General features: G+C 51.1%; 1 long non-coding RNA gene across 1 annotated transcript in view; it reads left to right on the forward strand.

Annotated features, from left to right (window-relative positions):
- Positions 1-21790, forward strand: part of LOC119713132 (uncharacterized) — a 126797-nt gene that overhangs the window by 91629 nt on the left and 13378 nt on the right. The window contains exons 5-6 of the long non-coding RNA XR_005260065.2: positions 1478-1716; positions 2733-2779. This is a non-coding gene — a long non-coding RNA (uncharacterized lncRNA). The remainder of the gene's footprint in view (positions 1-1477; positions 1717-2732; positions 2780-21790) is intronic.

Raw genomic sequence — 21790 nt, forward strand, 5'->3', positions numbered from 1 at the left:
CTTTCACCCAGCTGAGCACCACGCTGGCTGGGTTTGAGCTCCCAAGTTATCCTGGGGAGCCTGGATGCCCCCCATGCACACCAAGCCCACGGCCCCATCCTGCTCCAGAGGAGAGGGCTGGGCTGGCTGTGTCCCCAGGGACCCTCAGCCCATCGCAGGGGGTGGCCTGTCCCAGCCCCAGCTGCACCCAAGTTTTCCTTCCAAAGAGGAACTTTTTCCTCCCTCTCCAACATAATTACACTCAAAGAGCTTAAAAAAAACAACCCCAAACCAACCGCTTGTCCCTTTGTGCCAGTGGATGTTAATAACCCCAGGACTACTCTCATCCTCTGGGCTATCACCAGCTGTAATACCTCCAGAAATTGCTCAGGTAGCTTTAATTATGCTCGTGCCTTTTCTTTCAGCCCTTGTTATCTCCCGAGTTCCTCCGGGCCGGGAGCAGGGGCACGGCACTGCAGTCGCTTCTCTAAAGCGCCTTTGTTTTCCCTGTGCAGGTATTAAGTTGATGGCACAGCAGTCCCCGGGCACGCTGGGTTCACTTTCCTGCCCCTGCCAAACTCAGACCTTGGGCACGAAGCGAGCCCGGTGCGGGCAGCCCGAGCCTTGGACCTGCAGGAATGTGCATGAACAGAGCCAGATTGTTCCTGCACGAGAGGAAGGGAAGAGAAGGAGAAGGAGAGAAAGGGAAAAGCAGAGGGGGGAGAGGAGGAAGAGCTGGAGGAGAGAGAAAAAATCCGTTTGCGCATGGAGGAGTATCTCTGCAAAGAATCCTCCCTCCCATGCTTGCCTGTAAGGGTATGGTCTGTGCAGTAAGCCTTGGTGTATTCACACACACGGTAGCAGTGAAATTACAGTTGCTGAAGTGTCGCAGGGAGTCACGCTGCACTAGGTATTAGGGGGCTGTGCTGAGCACCGAAGTGAACAGAAATCAATGGGAGGTGTAGGGAAAAAAAAAACAAAAACCAATCTCCCCTGGGGCTGTGATTGGTGGATGTTGGGGAAATTTTTCTGTTGGCTTTATTAAAAAAAAAAAAAAAAGAGACAGAAAGAAACAGATGTAAAGGGCGTCTCTGACACCGTATCTGCTAAAATATCACACGCAGCACTAAGCTGAGAAATGGTCTGTCATCGCACTCCCGTACTTAAAATCTACTCAAGCCACGAGCTCTTCAGGGCAGGAATCTGTGATCTATTTGGTGCTGCTCCCTGAGCGTACTGCACCCAGATTATGGAGCATCTCACACGTAGGGGAAATTGTACCGGGAGCAGTGGGGATGTCCTCCCGGAGCAGCAGTGCGGGCAGCGCAGCTTTTGCTTGTGCCCAGCGCGAACAAGAGCAGGGTGGGCGACTGCACCTTGGCTCTGTATTTTTTCCCCTGCAGAGCAGTGGCCTTCCCTCACCTGAAACTTTGCAGTCACACAGCGTTTTATTCTCACAAGGCTCAGGAAAATTGAAACAGCCCTTTCTGTTTTACAGGGAGGCACAACACTGCTGAGTCCGAGGAGCCGCGGGACGTGCGCGAAGCCCTCTGGAAGATGGGGAGACCCTGGCTATGGAGGGGAGAAAACCCACCAGACTCAGCTCCAGTCCCTATTTCCTCCCCTTTATAACCAGAGGGATGAGGAACGGGCACAAACCTTGGAGATAACTGGCTGAGACCCTGCTGCCCTTTAATCAGCCTCGCTCCACCCCAGCAGCATCGCGGGCTGAAGCAGGTTGGTCCCTGTCTGGGGTGGGCACAGGGTGGACCTGAGGACTTGTGCTGGTTTGTAGTCATTCTCTATCAGCAGATAACTCAAATCTATGCTGGATTTATTTCTTTTTTTCCCACTGGAGATCAGGAGAATTATGTGTTTGGGCAGTGCTGTGAGAGGGCTGAGGGAGTTGCTGCGTTGTGTGGTGAGGGGGGACCTGACTGGCAGCAGCCCGGGGCTGTCATAAAAGAAACCGAACTGGGAGTGTTAATGCTTTAGCCAAATTATGGAAAAATAGTCTAATTGTTGGAAAAGAAAGGGTGAAATTAACCTGTCTGGGAGCATCTGGGAGCGTGCTGCAGCACTTGGGAGGCTCAGGGACAAGCACAAGGCTGGGAGGGTGCTTGGGAGCACCGTGGGGGTGTGCAAGCTGGTGACAAGAATTATTCCTAATGCCTTGTGTCCCCTCGTGTCACCACCACCTCTTATCCCGTCCCCTCCAAGAGCAGCCTGCCCCTATCTTCTCCTTACCCTCAGATGAGGCAGTTGAAGACAGCAATAAGATTTGACCCCTGCCTTTCTCATGCTGATCAAACCCTGTCCTCTCGGCCAGTCCTAAGCTCTCCACCAGCTTGGTGGCTTCTGCTGGACTCAAGCCATGACATCCACGTCTTCTTCTGAGGGGGGAAAACTGGTCTCGGTACTGCAGATGTGGTCTTGTACGTGGTGAACGTGCTTGGGTGGGCTCCCCTTAGCTTCATGGCACTTGTCCTTTCAAAGATAAAATGATGTGCTGGCAACGGCAGCCCCTGGGTGTGGGTGCATCCGTGATGCTTGACAGCCTTCAATCAATGCCATCAGGTGTTTGGTTCTGGTGCTCTGGTCTCGTCCCACTCCTGGTGCCTTCAGGACGTGTCTTCAGCCAGCGTGGTCCTCTGCTGACACGAGTCAGATCAACTCCACTGAAGCCAAAAGAACAACAACCTGCTGGGATTTATGAATAAATGCAAATAATGTTTGTTTGATTTACTTCTCAGGCCTGGCCAGGAAACCTTCAAGTAGCAGCACTTTCCCTCCTAAGCAGGTAAGTGCTTTTTTAAAACATACACGGGAATGTCTGTGCGCCTCTGTTTATGGCTATAAATCTTTCTGTGCCTGAGCTCCTAAATAGGGATTCACGTGGTAACTCCGTGACATCCACAAATGGGAGCAGCTGATGGATGGAGTGGCCTCAGCACATCCTGGGCCGCCTGCTCCAAATGGGAACGGGGAGAGAAACGTTGGGAGAAGAGGAGAAGGGGGCTGGAGGGGACTTGGCCAAGCGGGGTCTTGAAAAAGAAAAAATGAGAAAGGAGAGAAAATGGTGAATGATCAGATCAGCTGAGATTTTTGGCTTAAATATTTTGGTTGTAAATTTTATAATGCAAAAGTTTTTTTTTTTTTTTTTTTTTTTCCTTTTTTTTTTTCCTTTTTTTTTTTTTTCCCTTTCTTTTACTTTGAATATTCAGATTCACATTTTCAACATTTTTCTGCGAAAGGCAGAAACTTTCTCGGGAGGGGGGAATGTGCAATCTCACCTCCAGTTTTCTGTCCCAAACCAGTTCTGACCAGCCATACCAACAATGTAATCACCAGTTGGTTTTTTTTTTTTTTTCCCCTCCTTAGCAAACAGCAGGCCAAGTATCATTTAAAGAAGTAAAAAAAAAAAAAAATCACCAATAAAAAAAAAAAAAGAAAAGAGCAGCCTTTTGCCGTAGATGGCCGGTGTATTTTTCCTTTGGAAGTTGGCCACCCCAAGCACACACAGGGCTCTGTGTGAGCCTCCCTCGCCCTCCAAGAAACAGCAGAAGAGAAAAACTCGCTGTGCCTTGGATGGCTTCCTTACCGGGGGGGGTGGGCTGGCGGGGAGGGGGCCGAGCGCGAGGCGACGGCTTGAACCGAGTTCCTTTTTCTATTTTATTTAGATTAGGTTCTGCTCAGCGGGGTGATTTCTTAATTAGAGCAGCCCGGTCTCGCAGGCCTGTCGCTCCAGACCCCTGCTCTGCCTTCTTAAGTTTCACGAGGGAAGTTGTCGTGCCTTATTTCCTGAGCTCTAATATTCGAGCAGTGTGCGGTGATTTCAATGGGAGGAAAGGACATGTAATTTAATCATCTTTATTAGATTTTGGGTGAGGGAGGGGGCAAAGCAGTGGGAACCATGTCCTCTGCTTGTCTCTTGACTTTCTCTTCTGCTTCCAGTGGCCGGGGATGAGATTTCAAGGGCGAGGAGAGGAAGCAGGAAAGCAAGGGCCCTGAAAGTGGAGATCCACATAGTGAAGGGCTTTTTGTCCTCGGGTTAAGGAGTTCTGCAAGCAGCAGCTGTTATCTCTGTCTCAGGCAAAGCCATGCCCCCGCATGGCTTCATTAAGGGTTTATTAATGACTGGCTGTGATTAAAAATTCAGATTTTTAATCGCGATGATTCCAGGAAAGGGAATGCTCTCCATCCAACACGTGTTGCTGGGGCGGGGTGAGAGGCTGATGTTTGGGCAGAGCAAGCAGGGAAGCAAAATGTGGAAGTTTGCAAATTTCACGTGTTTTAGGAGCTTGCCTGAAGGCAATCAGCTCCTGGATCAGCACCACCTCCCCAGCACGGCTGCTGCTCAGAGCCCAGCCAGGAGGAGAAGCTGAGAGCACTGAGAGCATCCCCCTGCAGGCCCAAAGGGAAGAAGATAAAGAGAAGAATTGGGGAATTTTTTGGAAGTAGAGCTGCTTGCACAGCACCACTGTGAGGTGGTGGCTCTGCCACACATAGGCACTGCTCAGCAAACCTTTGCTCTGTGTAAATCGATGCGATGCCAACAGAGCTGGGATGTTGCAGGCTTCGAGGTTTGAGCCTTCTGTGTTGTGTGCAGTCAGCTGTGACTTTGTGGCTTTAAAGATATTAAGCAGCGCTCAGTGGGGGCACGTCTACATTTAATTCAAATGAAATCAGACTCTGGATTTTTTAATAAATCCATTTTATGGCTGGAACAATAGAGAAAGAAGCAAATATTTGTTACCTGGAGACACCGTATTCTCTCCCTCTCACCACATGGGCTTGAGTTATTATTTTTCTAGCTGGCCCCGTGAAAGGCTCCTGTGGAGGATGGGAGAGGTTTATAACCCAGTAATAGGCTTCTCACCTCAAAGTGGTTCCAGTCGCTCTCCGCTGGCTTTGGGTGTGATGGTTTCCATTAAGCGCCTTCAGCAAACGGGTGCAGGGTGCTGGGGGGCAAACGGGGCAGTGCTGAGCCTTGGGGGAGCACAAGCACAGGTTGCTGCTCACACCCTCCTGGGATGGGTGATGGTTGGGGAGAAAAACATCTCCTGCCTTGCCCGAGTTTGGCAGTTACTTTAAATAAATGCTCTTTTTTTTTTTTTTCCTAATTTTTATTTTTTTTCCTGGGGGATCACTTTGCACTCGAAGAAGTAACTGCACGACTGCAGCTGTGACCATGTTGGGCCGAGATGTTTAAAGCGTTGCATTTAATGGCTTGCTTAATGGCTTGCCTGAGCAGTGCAGGGCTGTGCCAGGGCCAGCTCGCAGGCTTCAGCAGCTGTTTTTCGGCGCTGGCTGCAGCTCCCCACGTCCAGCTCCGCAGCTCAGCTGCGTCCGTGCGTGGCAGCGCTGCCTTGGAGGTGCCTGGCTCGCCTCTCCTGCTGCCCAGAGGAGGAAAAAACAATTAGCTGGGGAGTTTCCTCTCCGAGCACAGCAATGTGAGTCAGCAAAGTGCCCGAGTGTCACCTGTGTGGCACAGGGGGACCGCAGCACCAGGAGCTGGCTCCGCAGCGAGCAACAGCAGACGAGGGAGGCTGTGATGGGGATGTGCCGGGGGAGAACCCTGCCAGGTTTGGGGAGAGCTGTCAGGGCCGTGGGGAAAACCTTGTGTAAATGCCGAGCGGGATGTGCTTGTCCCCAGGACCCATCCACGGAGCCCCACAGAACAGGGATGCTTTCGTACAAGGTGTTGCCTGAAAAGCCCACGACGCCGTTCCTGGGCAGATGGGCTGTGAAAGTGGCTGCAGGTGCCAGGGAAAACTTCTGCGAGTATGTGCTACCTGCGTGTCTGTGTCACGGAGGGAGCGAAAAAACCCAGCGCTGCTGGCAAAATAAATCGCTTCAGTTATGAGCGGTGTCTTGAGGGGAAGCTGCAGCAGCTCGGAGCTTGGTTTCTGGAAAGCAGCTTGCCTTGCGAGAGACGGAGCAAGAAATTGCAAATTAAAACCAGAAAGCCCCTTTTCCCTCCACCTCTTGATGTCTTGATTCGAGGTATGCATAATTGCAATCATTATTTTGAAGGGCAGCCCCCTGCGCCCCCCAGGGTCTATGTCATCCCCGCAGCCACCCCCAGACTCGGGGCTGCAGGAATGATGCTGGAGCCAAAATCCCATCTGCTGGGGGAGCAGCGGCCGCCCCTCCCTGCCCGAGCTGCAGGGGTAGGAAAGGAAGACGAGGGAGCGATGAAGGTCACCTTCCGCTGCCCCGGGACGGTAACGAACCCCACGCAAAGGCCCAGGTCGAGCTCTCCAGAGTCATTATCGCAACAGGCTGCGAAAGGTTAGGGAGGAAGGAGCTTTTCGGAAGTCTTTGCCCACTAATTGATTGCGAAGAGCGGAAGGAAGGATGTATCAAAAAAAAAAAAAAAAGAAAAAGCCCCATGCCGTTTGGAGCCCCCCTCCTCCCCTGCCCGAAGCGTGCTGCGAGGAGGCAGCAGGTTGGAGTTTTGACTGTAACGGAGCAGAAGGGAAATCAGATTCAACAGGAGCTGGGTCTCCTTTCAGCCTAATGGCAGATCTGGAAAATGTTTGCCAGCATCGTTAGGAAGGATGAAAAGCGTTAAGGCCCTGTCCCTGCGCACTGTGCCACCAGCACCCGTGCCAGCATCCCTGGAAATGCACCAGTCCCATGGGCCATGCGTGCCCTGGGGGCAACAGCTAGCCCACCGTGAGCAGCTGCCATGCCCAACATAATGCAGGGGCTGTGGGCTGCTCTGGGCAAAGGATACAGCCCTTTTTGGGGACAAAAGTGCTGTTTTGGAAAAGCAAAGACCCAGGTGCTGCACGGGGGCCTTGGGTACAGGCTGCGTTGTGTGGACCAGGAAGAGGCTGGAGGTGTGGAGGTGTCTTCTTCTGGTTGAGTCTCTGAGGTGCTGCTCGGCTGCCTACAGCGGAGGGGACTGTTTGAGAAGGAAGTCCTCAAAATGTTTGTGGCTTTCTGGCCTGAGGTGAGACAGTGCCCAGAAATGAAAGGCAGCTACAGAATTTGCCTCCTCCCATGACTGGATGAAACCAGAGCACTTTAAGATGACACAGCGCAAGGACTAATCCGCTCAAGTGGCACCGAAGTATTGTCTAAGTATGATGAGTATCTCCTGGAACAACACTGTGCTCATATCCACACCGAGCAGTCTAATTTCGTATTTCCTAATCAAGTCTTTGCTAGGAAAACAGACAATTCATGCCACCCTCTAACCTCTACCTCTCCTTAACCTCTCAGTCTGGCTTCAAGACCCAGGAGAAAATGGAGTAGGAGAGAGAAGAGCTCTGCGGAGAGACTCCTTGGCCAATGCTGAGTGAATCCTTGTGCAACATCACTAATTATCATCATTGTTATATTGGTAAGGAAGGAAAAAAAAAAAAAAAAGCATGTTTAGAGATGATGGGATTTGCCCAAATCACCTGGATAAAATTGGGAACACTCCCTGACCGATCAGGAACAGACTGAGACTGGAAACCAGTTGCCTCGATGCCTTGCTCTAACCACTAGACGACCCACCCTGTATGAGCAAACGGAATAAAATTTGAAAGAAAACAAAAATCTGACTTGAAAAATGTGTTCCGCATAGAACCAGAATGTTCAGAGGAGAAAAAAGGATGCAGTCCAAAGTTTTACTTCCAGGCAAACATTTCAAAATGGACTTATAATGTACCCTTTCATTTAGATTTTATATGAAGGTTTTACTTGAACTTGTAATGAAGATGGAAAAATCCGAGGTTACCATGGCTACTGGCACTTTGCCTAATACACTCAAATCTTTTTCCCCTAATAATATAGATTTCAGAAACCCCCCTGTAAAAAGGGAAGAGTTAAAGACCCCGTAAACAACTGTAGGATGAAGAGTATTATTCCATGTAAACCAGGTCCTGAACATCATGGCATGGTAATTATGTTCTTTTTTTTTTTTTTTTTACTTTTCCTCCTCACCAATTAGGCCCCCAAACTCAGAGTCCTGCTCTAGGTTCTCCTGCTAATAACTGGGAAAAAGCAAGGAGTAAGAAAATTGGGTGATGGTGAGCAAATGCTTGGTGCTCCTTCTGGGACGTTCTCCTGTTGGTTGGAAATGCATCGGACTCGTTGGGTAGGAAGCAACCTGGTTATTTCGGATGCTCTGGCAGCCTGCAGCTCCATCCCAGCCCTGCTGGACCCTCCTGGGCAGGCGTTTTGGCTGTGCTGGGTTGTGCCAAAGAAATTTAAGATAGCTCAGGGGCACTCTACTGCAGTTGCTGCGGGTGTTGATGCTACACATTTGCCCTAAATCTAGGAATAGACTTGAGGTCTTGCTTGCTTAGCGTGTATGGTTTTATGGCCAGCACCTTGAAAGGCTGTGATGCTCAGAGATGAGCTAGGACCAGCCCTGATGCCCACCTTGGATATTGCCAGTAGAAGGGGGCTGGGAAGGGATGGAAGAGGTGGCTGCTAGCCATCTGCTCCTGGCTGTTTGCAGCTCTCCGGCTGCACTGAGAGGCTCGCCTTCATCTTCATCTTCATCTTCATCTTCATCTTCATCTTCATCTTCATCTTCATCTTCATCTTCATCATCTTCATCTCCCTGCAGGAGCAGGTTCTTCTTCCACAGGAGCCACAGCCCTGGCCGTTTCCTTGCCCTCTGCAGGGCTGCCGCCTCCTTTTCCTGATGAATTCAGCCGAGGCTCTGGCTCCAGCTCAGAGTTTGTAGCTTTTGTCCTTGCGATTCCCCCAGATCTCAGCGGGAGCTGATTTGGCACCGAATGAAAGAGTTTGGGCTTTGAGCTCCTCTCGCAGGAGCAGGCTGAAGTTTTGGGGATGGATAGGCAGAGCGAGCGCACACCGAAAGCACTAGGGCTGGTCAACAAATGGTCGTGACATTCACGTGCATTGTGGTCTGATGACAAGTGATAAAACCCCGCGGAGTTGTCCTGGTCCTGGCTGTGCTGGCCGGGTGGAGGAAGTGCTGACGCTCCTGCTCTCCTCAGGCTTTCGGGAGATCCTTTTAATGCAACGGCTCTTTGGCTTTTAAAAGTGGTGGCTGTCCGCCAGCCCGATTTATTTTAAACATGTGTTTCTGATTTGAAAATGTCCAGATCTTGAAATCTTTAATCTTCTCACACCTAGGGATTTTTTTTTGTTTTGTTTTGTTTTTTTGCAAAAAGCTGAACCACGTGCACAGGATGATGGTTAAAAAGCAACACAGACTGCTTAAAAAAAAAGAAAGAGAAACAGTTAAAAAAAATAATAAAATAAAAGATCCAGCTGGCATTCTTCTATTATCAAAGCAAGACTCAGCATGGAGATCCACATAAGCCAACAAACAGGGCTTTCGTTTGTCTCACTGCGGTAATTGCTGAATCCTGATGAAACTCCCTGAACTTTGAGCTGAAAAAAGGTCCTGAGATCCCTCCCAGAAGATAAAAAAGACAGAGGATTTGTCAGGCTGAAGCAGGTTGTCTTCCCATGCACTTAAACCCAACGCTGTTTTCTGATGCAGAGCTGGAAGAATCAGGTCCCATCCCTTGGCGGGGGGGCAGCCTGTCCTCCTGGCCCCAGGATGGGGATGAAGCACCAGGAGGATTTCAAAGGAGGTTTCCTGGCTCAGAGGAGCAGCTCGGGATGAGCCCCGCTCTGTGCCCGGGGAGTCCCCAGGACGTTCAGCATTAGCACCAGGTGACGGAAATGGAGGCTGACAGGTTTAAAATGTGCAAGGGGAAAAACTTTTTTACAGCAACCTGCAATTAACGTTCGGCTCAAAGGGGCTACACACGCAAACAGGCCAGCGCCTAACCATAGACACTTGCTGCAGAAGAGATGTTTTTTCCAGGCGTGTGGCTTATTTAAGATATAAACAAGTGATTAAATTTTAGCTCTGCAGAAATGCTCATCACTTGCCAAGCTGCTGTGGGAGTGCTACCGCTGGCTTCGGCAGGACCAGAGGTAGCAATGTGAGTTGAGTGAGTGCCTTTGCAGCTCCCTCGGGCTGGGTTTTTGTGTTTGGCCGTGCGCTGCTCCTGACGCTGCTGGAGCCTCCAGTGCAATGGTCTGGGCAGAGCAGAGGTTAATGCAAAGCATGTCTGGGAGATGGGGTCAGCTGCCTTGTGCTCACCGTGCCACCACCCAGGAGCATCCCCTGGGGCAGGCACTGCTGATGGTCCGTGGAGAGGTGACAAGCACGAGGTGCTGATGTACCTTTGGTGGTGCAATTGTACAGCCTGTGTTAATGCAGCATCTTCTCATATACCTCCCAGGGATGGTGTGCCAGCAGAACTGGAGGTGGGAGGATGTTCCCAGTCCTCCCATGATATACGCATGGGTTTGGGCTGATCCCCTGCCTGCACATGGGAGAGGACCTCAGCCTCCCTCCCATCTCCTTGGAGCAGAGGGGCTCCAAATGCATCCCCGTGCGCTAAGAGTTAAGGGGTTTGCGTGGCCCTGAAGATAAGAAACAGATGATAAAGGTTAGGGGAGGGATCGCGTTTCCATTAAGCAGCCTGTAAATGCAAACTAATTAGAATGCAGCCTCGTTTCTGAGCAAATGCAAAGAAAGAAAAAAGCAGAAAACCTTAAAAGCCACCCCTTTCCTCCCCAGGAAAGAAACAGTGTGAGCACTAAAGGCCTGAGAACATGGGATAGCTCAGCTCTGCTGCTTGGCTTTGCTTACAGCTGGAAAATTCACATCAGTCAAGGTGCACGTGCACGTGCAAGGCTGCACAGCGCTCTGCTCCGACTGCTGGGAGGTGGCCGAGGAGGTGCTGGGAGGTCCCAGCCCTCTCCTGGTTCGAGTGTTTTGGTGTTTGCCCACTGCACGGCTGGACGGGAGGGAGCTGATTCCCTCTGGGTTGGAGCTGGGACTTGGTTGTGTTGGTCCAATGCTCAGCTGCAGGAGGACAGAAAATAAAACAAACCTGGTGGGTTTTGGTACTTTAGGACAAGATTTTAGAGCACCAACTGAAGGACGTCAGCACAGCTCCAACGGAGGCTTTGCCATTTAGGAAGAGAGCACCAAAGTGCAGGCTCAAAGCGAGGCATCCCTGCAGTGCCCCCCATCCCTGCTGGGCTCAGCCTTCCCGAGGCAGGAGTGGAGCCTGCCCCTAAACATTTCACTGCTCTGGTGCTTAGGGGTTTTGGGCAAAAACAGTTGAAATGGCAGTTATTTCTGGGCCTGGAACGCCACCTATCCTTAACCATTTCCCAGGACAGCAGCCCGAGCTCCTGCCTGGTGACCTGGAGACACACTGCAGGTTCCCCCCAGACCAGCTGGATGCGGATGTATGTTTCATATTGAGTTTGATATTTCTTTTTTCGTTTTCTTTTAAACTTTATTTTTTTTTTCTCCTCGGCAGTTCATTAGCATCTTCCCTTTGCTCGCTTGCTTTTTTCCCTCCTTGCTTTCTTCTGGAACCTAGAAGTATTTCACTGCGGCTTGCCAAATGATTTCTATCTCAGTGAAAAAGAACTTGCTATTTCCTGAAAACCTACCACTGTTTTTTCTCCCTTTCTCTCTCTCTCTCTCTTTATAATACGTTCAGAGCATTGAAACAAATCCAGGTAACTTGATAAGAAGTTAATGAAAACAAATGAATTCTGTTTTGCAAAGGTGCACCGAGGAGAAGGGCGGCAGTGTTTGGCAGAGGGGGAATTGTCCCCAGTGAAAAGAGGTTTCAAGGGACAACTGGCTTCAAAATCCTCCCGTGCCAAATATTGCAGGGGAGAAATTGCAAAAGAAAAGTCTCTCTAGATTTCCCTATTTTTTTTTTTTGTCATTATTTTAAATGCTTTTGGTGACATGACATGGTTCAATCACTACCATAGGATTTGATTTTGGTGTTTCGCTCTGGCGAGGTTGCACTGGGCTGCGTTTGCCAACCCCAAAGAAGCCCCAGGTCCCATCCTTGGTCCCGGCAGCTGCCTTTGCCCACCCATGGCACCCACCTGCCCACCCCACAGCCCCCCAGCACGTGCTGGAGGTGTTTCCATGAGTTCCAGTGCCTCTGGGTGGCAGAGATTTATGGCTCCTGTTGTGAGCAGCAACACACTGTCCGCTATCCTGGGAGTGGGTGAAGTGGTCCAGCAAAAGCCGGGTGATGCAGCATCCCTGCCAAGCCCTGGATGTTGCTCTCAGGCCAAAGTATTTCCAGCACTATGGAGATTTCGCTGTTGCAAAGGGTGTTTCAGTAAGATTTTGTGATTTTCTTTTCCATAGTGGTATTTTATGAACTGCACTGGAGCATACTGGGTGAAAAAAAGGCTTTGTTTAACGAGCTGGTTCTTTTATTGGGCTGATTTTCAGCTGCATTTTACTCTTCAGCACACGGGAAGTTTAGTTTTTAAGAAGTTTATTTCTTTATCATGCGTTCATTTCCGAAGGCTTCGCTGTACTTCTGGGTAGATTTCTGTTTGGTTTGGGACTTGGAGAAACGAGCCTTTGAACAGATCAGTTGTGGGATAAGGTACTCTGTTTGCGAGATGGTTTTCTGTGTTGCATAACTCACAAATACCATCCAGCATTTGAGAAAATGGATGATTTTTTTTTAATTCACTCCTTGCCTCCCTCTACTCCCCCATCCCCTATGTGATTTTTTATGGTCCATGATTGGAAGCAAAAGGTCTAAAAGAGAGAGGAAATCAAGCCTGTCAATAAATGCTAAAAATATTTAGTGTGGCAGCCTCTGTATTTTCTTTTTTGTGAAACACTGATTAATATTCAGTGGTTGAAGGTTAATACCCCATTCATTTTATTCCCTTTATATCCTCTGCACAGCGGTTGCTGCTCCAATTTCGACTTCTAATTCATGCAAATCTGGTTCCAATCAGGATATTAGTAACTCACTGCATAAGCAGAGGGGAAGGGAAAAAAAAAAAAAAAGAAATCATACAATCATTCAACTTATCTTTTGGTACAAACACATACACACATCCGTGGACACCCCAAACCCACGAGGTTGCTGTAATGAAAGGGTGTTCATTGTGCATTTCCATCCTTCTTTAAAATACAGAGAGAACATCCACCTAGAAAATTTTTGGCAGGCTTAACCAGAAGTTATTGTTTTGATACAGCTGTGAAAGTCTCTGGCCTGCGTTACAAAGGAGATGGATGATAATGGTAGCTCACACTAAGCTTAAAATCCAAGCTTCAGTGCAGGGACAGAAATGATCCACTGCCAGGTGAGGTTATCAAGCCCAGCTCAGTGCCTGAAAGGTCTGGGTGCCCAAAGAATACAGAAAAATAAAAGGAATTAAAAAATAAAAGTGAGTTCAAGGCTGTTTCCATCAGTAAATTGACTGTTTCCCAGTCCAGGGATGCTGTCCCTGGATGTCTGTGCCTGGCTTTTCTGTCCCCTTGGGAGAGCGATGGGTTTCTGCAATGGGTTTTTGCAGCGTGCTGGCTCCGCTGAGGACCCCAGCAAGGGGCAGGGGCTGGGTGTGGGACGTTGACAGCTCAGCTCCTGCAGGATGGAGCCTGGGCTCGTTGCAGGGATGGCACTGCGATGGGCTGGATCCTGCAGCGTGCTGCTCTCCATCATCTCCCTGCGGGGCCCGGTGGCTTCCCCTGCGTTTTGCTAGGGGATGTCTGTGCAGACCGAGGCCCCTGAGGGCCACGCTTTCAAGGAGGAGTTTGGGGCTCACTCGCCGCGGGCTGGCAGCACTTCCAGCATCTGGTCAGAGCAGACGGGCTGCAGCAAAGGGCCTCCATAGAGTAAACTGCCTAAAGCCCAGCGTATTTACCTTGGAGAAGGCGCAGGGTTCAGCCTTCCCAACCAGGAATCCCGGGCGAGGCCGGCAGCCAGGCCGGGTATGTCCAAACCTGCTGCCCTGAGCCTCTGGAGGTGAGGATTGGGGTCGGTCAGATCCAGCCCCCCCTGTACCATCAGGGACAGGGATGGCTTGGTGCTGGGTGATTCCTCCTGGGTTCAGGGGGCTCTGGTGTGTGCCATGTGGGGCTGCCTGCGTGCCCGTCCTTACATGTGGGTGCCACCCTTCTGTGCCACGATGATGGGGAAAATCTCTGGCTTGTGATGTCCCCATGTGAACAGCAGCCTCGAGCACTGCTCCAAAGTGAGAAAGGAGTTATGCAGGCCTCAGCCACAAAGCAGGAGAAGGTTGAGCTCTGAGCTCTGCTCTTTGCCAGAGCTTTATTGCACCTGGAGGCGCGGATGCATGGGGCAGCCCCCATGCCCCTTGGGTTTAGCTGTGCTCCCTCCCTCTGGAAGATGTTGCTCCTACGGCATCTTCCTCAAAGGAAAAAGCATTTTCTCCCTCCATGGATCACCGGTGACTTCAACTTTTAAAAATAAGCAAAGGCTTCAGCACAGCCCTGCACGCGATGTCTAGCCAAAATGCAAAACTTTACCACAGTGCACAAGTGGGCTGTGTTTTTCAGAGCAGGGAACAACGTTAGGGCCCTTTCATCACCTTTCTTTTGCACTGCTTTTAAAAATGATTTAAATTGGAGGCAATAGTATTGAACCTCTGACACTCAGACAAGACTCTCTGAATCACACACTTATGCTCGCATCCATTTTCTATAACCACTGTGCTCTCAGTCCTTGCGGTTTGTTGTGTTTTTTATTTTTTTTCCCTCTAAGCATTTGTTCTTTTTACTGTGTTTGTGCCGTCTCCGTGAGATTTCATTTGAATTTTTGCCTTGTTGTAGGATGGAGTGCTGGTGAGCACTGGGCCTTTACTTCTCTGTCCTACTGCTGATGCATTCCAAAACCAGGCTTGCTTCCAGGGCTTTTTGAGCAGCAGCATTAAAAACATTGTGCTGAACCCTCTTCCCCTCCATCTACCGAGGAAAATGCACGGTGGAGGAAAGTCAAATTCCAGATTGCTCAGCAAAAAGGAAAAACCAGCTTGGAAGCCCCTCTGGAAAGGGGCCAAGCAGTGATCCCATGCTGTGTGGGTGAGAATGGCAGCATCTCCTTTGGACTTCGATGGAGCGAGAGCCGCTCGCACCCACTCGGGATCCAACCTCCTCCGTTTATAGCCCTGATTTTAAACCAGCTAAATGAAAATACTTGTGGGAAGCAAAAATAGCCGGCGCTGAAAACCTGTGTCTGCTGAGGGTGGAAATTGCTGGGAGTTCCTCCGTGGCTGCAGCCGACCATTATAACCTGTGTCAGAAATAAGAGGCGGTTGCGCGGCGTGCCGCGGCCGGGCTCCCTGCAGCGGCGCTGAGCCCCAGCCGCAGCCCACGGGAGCGCAGCTGCTGCCCTCAGTGCCACAGCCTGGCTGCTCTGAGGATGCTGGTGAGAGGATCTGCGAGAAACTGGCCTTTTTTTGGGGGGAAAAAAAAAAAAAAAGCAGTATTCATTTTTTGAAATGAAGTGATGCTGGGGTGGGAGTGGGGTTACATGGAGTTGCTGCGCTTACTCCATAAAAAAGCAGAATTTATCCCTATCGGTACGTGAATGCCCCATGCAAACATGTGCAAACCCCAATTTTATATCAGTTGGCAAGATACGGTTAAACAATGCGACCTGGAGGCCTGAATGAGCCTGGATGGCAGCCAGCAGAGGAGAGCTGCAGCACGGAGCCAGCACGAGAAAGGAGCAGGAGCCCGGCCTTCGCCCTTTAATGTGTGGTGTTTGGCCATGGCAGCAGCTGCATGGGCTGCAGGGGTTGTGCCTCTCCCGCGGGCCATCAGCTGTTGGTGCCTCCGTACCAACTCATTCATCTTCTGGTTCCTCCAGGGCTGGTTCTCCAACAAGCACCATGTGGAAACGCTTGCGCAGCCTCTGTAACCTTTGGGCTGCAGCAATTAGCCTCACACGGCATCTGAGCTGCACCATGTGGCCCTGGCCATTACTTTGCTTTAGCTGCTTGTTCGGCCCTAATCTCTGTTTGATTTCAGGGTGAAACCGATTTGAGTTTCCCAGGGCTTCTGCAACGAGCTGCGGGGTGCTGCCCCCTTCAATCCAGCCTGGCTCTCGCATCCAAGCTTATTTCTGGAGGCAGGAGGGGGTCGGAGATCACCTGATGAACCCGCTCCTCCTGGTACCATCCCAATGCTGCTATGATGCAGGGAAGAGAGAAAAGGTTTCATTATATTTAGCCCTTGCTGAAGTATCTCTGGGCTCATTTGGGAGCAGGGGACAGTCTCCGGGCACCTCGAGGCAAAGGTCTGCGTCCTGGTTGCTTGCTCCAAGGCGGGGGCATGCTAAATTTGCCACTTGTTGTTACAGATGTCTGCAGCTTTCCATGTCAGCTTTGCATTTGGTTTCCCTCTGCCCTAATTGAGACCAGAAATCCAATTAAACAATAATCCCGTCCGTTTTGAAGTCCCTGGCCACGGCGTCACTTAATCGGGGACGGTAGATGTTGTGCTAGTGATGGGACCGACCGGCAGCCGTGAACCCCTTCCCGGCTGCAGATTACAAAATGCATTTCGAACATCCATCTATCACAATCCACGTCAGGAATTGTCGTGTGCTGCTCTTTGGTGTTCCTATTAGGGACAGCAGATGTTCAATCAGGGGGCTGTAGCATGCGCAGCCTCCTTGTGTTAGTGATTAGGCATGAGAGCGTGCCCCGCGCGGGAGGGACGGCTGCTGCTCGAAGTGCCTCAGATTTATTTGCACAGATGCGCTGGGTGGAGGTGGGCAGAGATTTGAGCAGGCTGCCCAGAAGAAGCACGTTTATAAGCAGCATTTCCTTGCTTTGGAGACCTTGGGCCAGCTACGAGCAGCCCCTGCTTAAGATGGGCTTGGGAGTTGCAGTCCCGGAGCCTGCAGTGCCCCTCCGAGGAGCTGGGCACGGCTCAGTGGTTCAGCACGGTGCTGGGTGTTACTGCTGGTCTGTTAGATTAGGAGATCAGGCTCCTTAAAGTAGGAAATTGCTTTTTGTACAATCCATGTAAAGTGTATAAATGTATTAAGAATATGTAGTGTGTGTGTATGTATACACACGCAGTACTTACACACCTGTGCATATGCATGCGCTCTTGGCTTAGTTTGTGTTCTGCAGAGATTTTGTGGGGTCAGTTAAGATACGTTGTCGTTGTACTTAAGAACAGAGATGAAGCTGTTGCTCCTACATCAGCCTTAAGCATTGCAGGCTCAGGGATTTCTCCACCTAAGGCCACCAGCAGTGACTGCTCGGAGCTGGGGGAGAGGCTTTTGCAAGCTCCCAGCTGCCGACCAGCCCAGCTCCCTGCTCCAAAACCAAATCAGTCCGACCCCCTGCCCTTCATTTGGGAGAGGCAGCTGGCAGACCCTTGCAGCTGACAGTCCCTGGGGCATGGTGTCACTGATGGGCTCTGAGCACCCTGCGCTGGGATTTTTCAGCTCAGAATCACCAGAACTGTAAGCGTGGTGCTCGAGCAGCTCGGATTTGCTGCATCTCCTTTCTCTCCTTCTATCTAGCCATAGAAAAACAGGAAACGGCACCAAATTAGCTCAGCAGCTGAGCCTTCCGAAAGCCACAACATGGCAATTGGAGGCACCACTCGCTTGCTTTTTTCCTACCCTGCAGCAGCTGAGCGTTAGGCCAGCAATTTGATTTGATGTCTCAGCCTGCTATTGTGGAAGAAAGCAAGAAGGGAAAAAAAATTAAGGGGAGAGATTTTAAGCTCAGGGCTTCTTCCCATGGCATTGTTTTTATCCTTTTTCCCATCCTGGAAAAAGAATCAGAAATAGCTCAGAAGCCGTTTTTTTCTGCACGATTAAATTAAGGCTGAAAAGATGATGGAAACATCGCTGTCCAGCTCTTGACAGTTTTGCACCTTGTTGGGCAGAGCAGAGTTGTTAAATTTGTGGATGTAACTTTTCTGGTGGGGCTGGGCTTCGGCCACAGCTCTCTGCCCTCCAAGCTTCGTATCTGCCAAATGCTTTCTTTAAAAATTAAAGTACCTTTAGACGGGTGTCACGTGGTTGTGCTTTTATCTAATAAAAAAAAAAAAACAATCCACAAAACCTAACCTAATGTAATATTTTAAGCTGGGACTATTTCCGCCATTGATATAAAGTGTGGTTTCTGGCACAGGAGGTACCAGGAGAAAGGCTCAGTTCAGAGGAACAGCTCTGAAATGGAGGCGTTTGGGAGATAAAACAAAGCTGTACGCATCTGATGGCTGGACAGGTGCTCGCAGGGGCTGTTGGAAAGGGAAATTTTCTCTCTTGGAGTGGGCTTTGGCAGATGAGCACAGACCTTGTGCACTTCTGCCCAAGTTTTGTGTAAACCCTCTGGTGCTGCACCTCTGCCGGGTGCAAATTCCTCCCCCAGCTCTGCAAAGCTGCTTCGTTCTCTGCTCAGGCTCCTCTCGTCTTCAGCACAAAGATGTACCCGCCAAAGAGGCAGTTGTCCTCCGTGCAATTTAAAGCAATTTTGGTGAAGCTGCTGGGTCAATTAAGGTAACACAGATTTAGCTTTTATTTTAGCAAAAATCTGTTTTTTTTCTACCGCATTTCCATGTTTTTCCCAACCTGCTGATTCTGTCAGCCTGGCTTTGAAACCCTGATTCTCTGCTGGCAAAATTCCCCTCACACCCGTGCTGTGACCCCTTATCTGACTCGTTCGCTTTTGGCCGCTCTCCAGCCACACCTTGCTCCCAGCTGCCTCCGTTTGGGGATGCCTTGGACTGAAAACTTACCGTGAATATTGGTGATTTAACGATAACTTCAGCATTTATCTGGGGGTACGTGTGGGAATCGCAGCCCGTGAAAGGACTGGGAGGAGTATTGATGCACGATATGGACTGTGGTGAGCTGCTGGCTTTGTGCCCCCACTGGGGACCCGCTGGCAGTGGGACAGGGACCCGAGCCGTGCCACGGGACCTGCCTCCTCCTGCCGCTGCTGCCAGGTTCTTGTGCAGCTTTGGGCAAAATGGCTCACGCAAAGCGGAAGCCCTCAGGAGGACCAAATTCTTCCCCAGCCTTTCAATTAGCTCCTAATCCCTCCGCTCCCATAAAATCTCAGCTGCAGGCTGCCCCTGTTTGTGCTCACACCGGCCACGAAAGCCACCTCCCTGAGCATCTGTCTGTGCGGTTTGGGCTGAAACCTCTCCCTGTGCCAGTGGCCACACCTCTCCACAAAGAACATGTAATTGCAAACTTTTTTTTTTTTTTTTTTTTTCCTTTTTCCCTTTCGTCCCGTTTAGCGTAAAACAAGCAGACACCCGTCACCGTCCTCTGCCTCGGCGCTGCTGCAAACTTTTTCCACCTGGCCGAGCTGGGTGTCCAAAAAACCCATAAATAAATGGGAAAAGAAAAAGAAAAGGGGCGGGGGGAAAGGAGGGGGCTATTTTTAAACCCATGACACAGAGGAGTGTGACACACTTGGTGTTCTCAGTGGGTGGGTGCAGTGTTATTTCATGTTATTCTTGTCGCAGGGCCCAGCATTACGGGCGCGTTATTCCCTGCGCCTGATGACAGCGGGCGGCACGGCCACCGAAATGCCGCGAGGGGCTGGGGGCTGCTGGTGGGGTTTAGGGGCTGTGCCATTGAGCACCGTGAGGATGATGGGGTGCTTCACTGCCTGGCTTGTACCTTTTTCACTTGGTGGGGGCTGGCATGGCTCCATGTCCTTCTTTCCATGTCCTCTTGTCCGTCTTTGGGGCTGCAGGTGGCTGGGCACGAGGGAAGGAGGCTCTGGAGATGGAGGACATGCAAGACGTCGAGAAGCGATGCTGAAGGTGGCCGAGGCTGATCCCGGCCAACGTCTGTACATGAACTTGTGGTTTTATAGCCCTATAAAAGGCAGCTGACAGCAGAGGTTCCGATTTTGGAGGCTCCAGCTGAGCTGGGAGGAGCTGGCCTCTTCTCCCGGCGCCGGAGCCGCGTCTGCTGGTGCCGAGCCTGGGCCGTGACGTCGGGGAGGCAGAGCCGGGTTGGGATTCCCGGCGTGCCGGGGGCAGGAGCCGGCCGCTCACCCGAGCCATCACCACAACCCTGCCAGCGCCAGGCCGCTGCTTTCCTGGCCGGCCTCTTGGAGACTGTGTGCAATGCTTGGAAGGGAGCGCAGCACCTTGCTCCACGGGCAAGAGCTTCTCCCCCCTTCCCCGGGCTCGCTGTTGGCAGCCGTGCCGCAGGTACGGCGCTTTGCAGGGAAGGATGAGGCCAGCAGGAGCTCGGGGCCAGCCGAGGTCCCCGCGGCTCCGTTCGCCTCCAGCGCACGTACTCCAGCGTGACGTTGGTGGCTGGTGGAAAGCAGCAGAGCTCCGTGGGCTGCTCCACGGCTTCCCTCCCTCACCACGGCCTCTCTCGCTCGCGGGTTTGCTTTCTCTTCCCTGCCCGCTTCTCGCCATATCCACTCAAGCATCTCATTTCTGTTAGGTACCTAAATACCTTTCTGGAGGTGGGCCAGGCGCCTTGGCTCAGCTCCCTCCTCACGCTTGCTGCTTTCTTGTGGACTGCTGATGCCGAGCCCCTTGTGGGGCCGTGCTGGAGATGAGGCAGGGTGGGCACGGAGGAGGACTGCAGGGACAGCAGCAGCTGATCCATTTACTTGAAACCCTGGGGGTCTCAAATCGGGTCAGGGCAGAGCTGGGGGTGCATCTTTTCCTGGTTTTACTTGGCACCATCATGGAAAGTTTGCTCTCGTTGCACCTTGTGCTGGTGGGAAGCTTGGCTGATGGGCTCGGGAATACTTCATCTTGACCAGTCATAGCCTGAATTATGAGCTGAAAAGCCAAGGAGGTGTCCTCCTCGTCCCAGGGCAAGGCTAAGGCACGGAGGAGAAGCTATGGACTTGGGTAGAGGTGAATTAACATTTGAAGAAGTTGATTTTCTTGTTAAATCCTATCAGACGTGGTTAAGAGGATCAACTGACCCTTTGGAAATTTGGGGAAATTAGACGGAATTTGTCCTGCGGCCCATTTCCACGTGGAAAAAGGGGGAGATGGAGATAAATTTTGGGACATGTGGCTCCATCTCATGGAGCTGGGCACCGCCTGGCTGCGGACCAGCAGCAGCAGGCGAGGCTCAGCGTGGTCCCTCCTGCTCAGAAATCCCCGTGGTGCTCCTGCGCCTTGGTCCCCCACCACGACCAAGGGATCCTGGCTCTTTTTTTATGGAGACTCCCCACCGAGGTAGACGCTAGTTAAAAGGTTACTACCCAGCTGTGAAATATGTAGACAGGGGAACAGCTAAATGGCGGGGTGACCTCATATCTCATATTTATTGACTAAATGTGGCTTGAACTAGTCACCACTAGTAAAACAAACCACAGCCCCGGGTACTGCAGGAATATTCCATGGCAGACAGGCTCCTGACTCCTTGTCACAGGATTTAAAAAAAAAAAAGAAAAAAAAAGAAAAAAAACCACCTTTTTACTAATCTCATTTCATTTACAACATAGGTCCTGCAGAAACCCTTTCAGTGCAAGCTGACTTTTTCCGATAAGAGCTGGGAAACTCTCTGGTTTTGTGTTGGAAGAGAGGGACAGAAGGAGCCCTGTGGGTTCTGGTTTTGCCAGCATCCCCCTCAAGAAATAGTGAGACCCGACGAGGACAGATGTGCTGCAGCCAACCGAACTCATTCAGCATCAGATATTTTCCCGAGCATCTCCCTCCTGGCTTCCCCGGTCCCCAGCCCCATGCCAGGTGACCCGTTTCTCATCCTTTTGCCACCCTAAAATCCCACGGGGTGTTGTAAACCGTCTGTGCTGCGGTTATTAGCTCACGGCCGTCTGCGGGTGCCCCGCGGGGACGCTGGAAGCCCCGTGCCACAATAACAGGGGGCGCAGCTGGAAAAGCCACAGCACCTCGCAGGTGTTGCTATAACGTCCTGCCCGGGATTACCGGGCTGGTCAAAAATTCTGATGCACTGTTTCCCTTTGGCCATTTCCATGCATGGGAGGGGGATGCTGAGTATTGGGAAAAAGATGA

The sequence above is a fragment of the Anas platyrhynchos genome, chromosome 19 (assembly GCF_047663525.1).
Source record: "Anas platyrhynchos isolate ZD024472 breed Pekin duck chromosome 19, IASCAAS_PekinDuck_T2T, whole genome shotgun sequence".
NCBI lineage: Eukaryota > Metazoa > Chordata > Aves > Anseriformes > Anatidae > Anas > Anas platyrhynchos.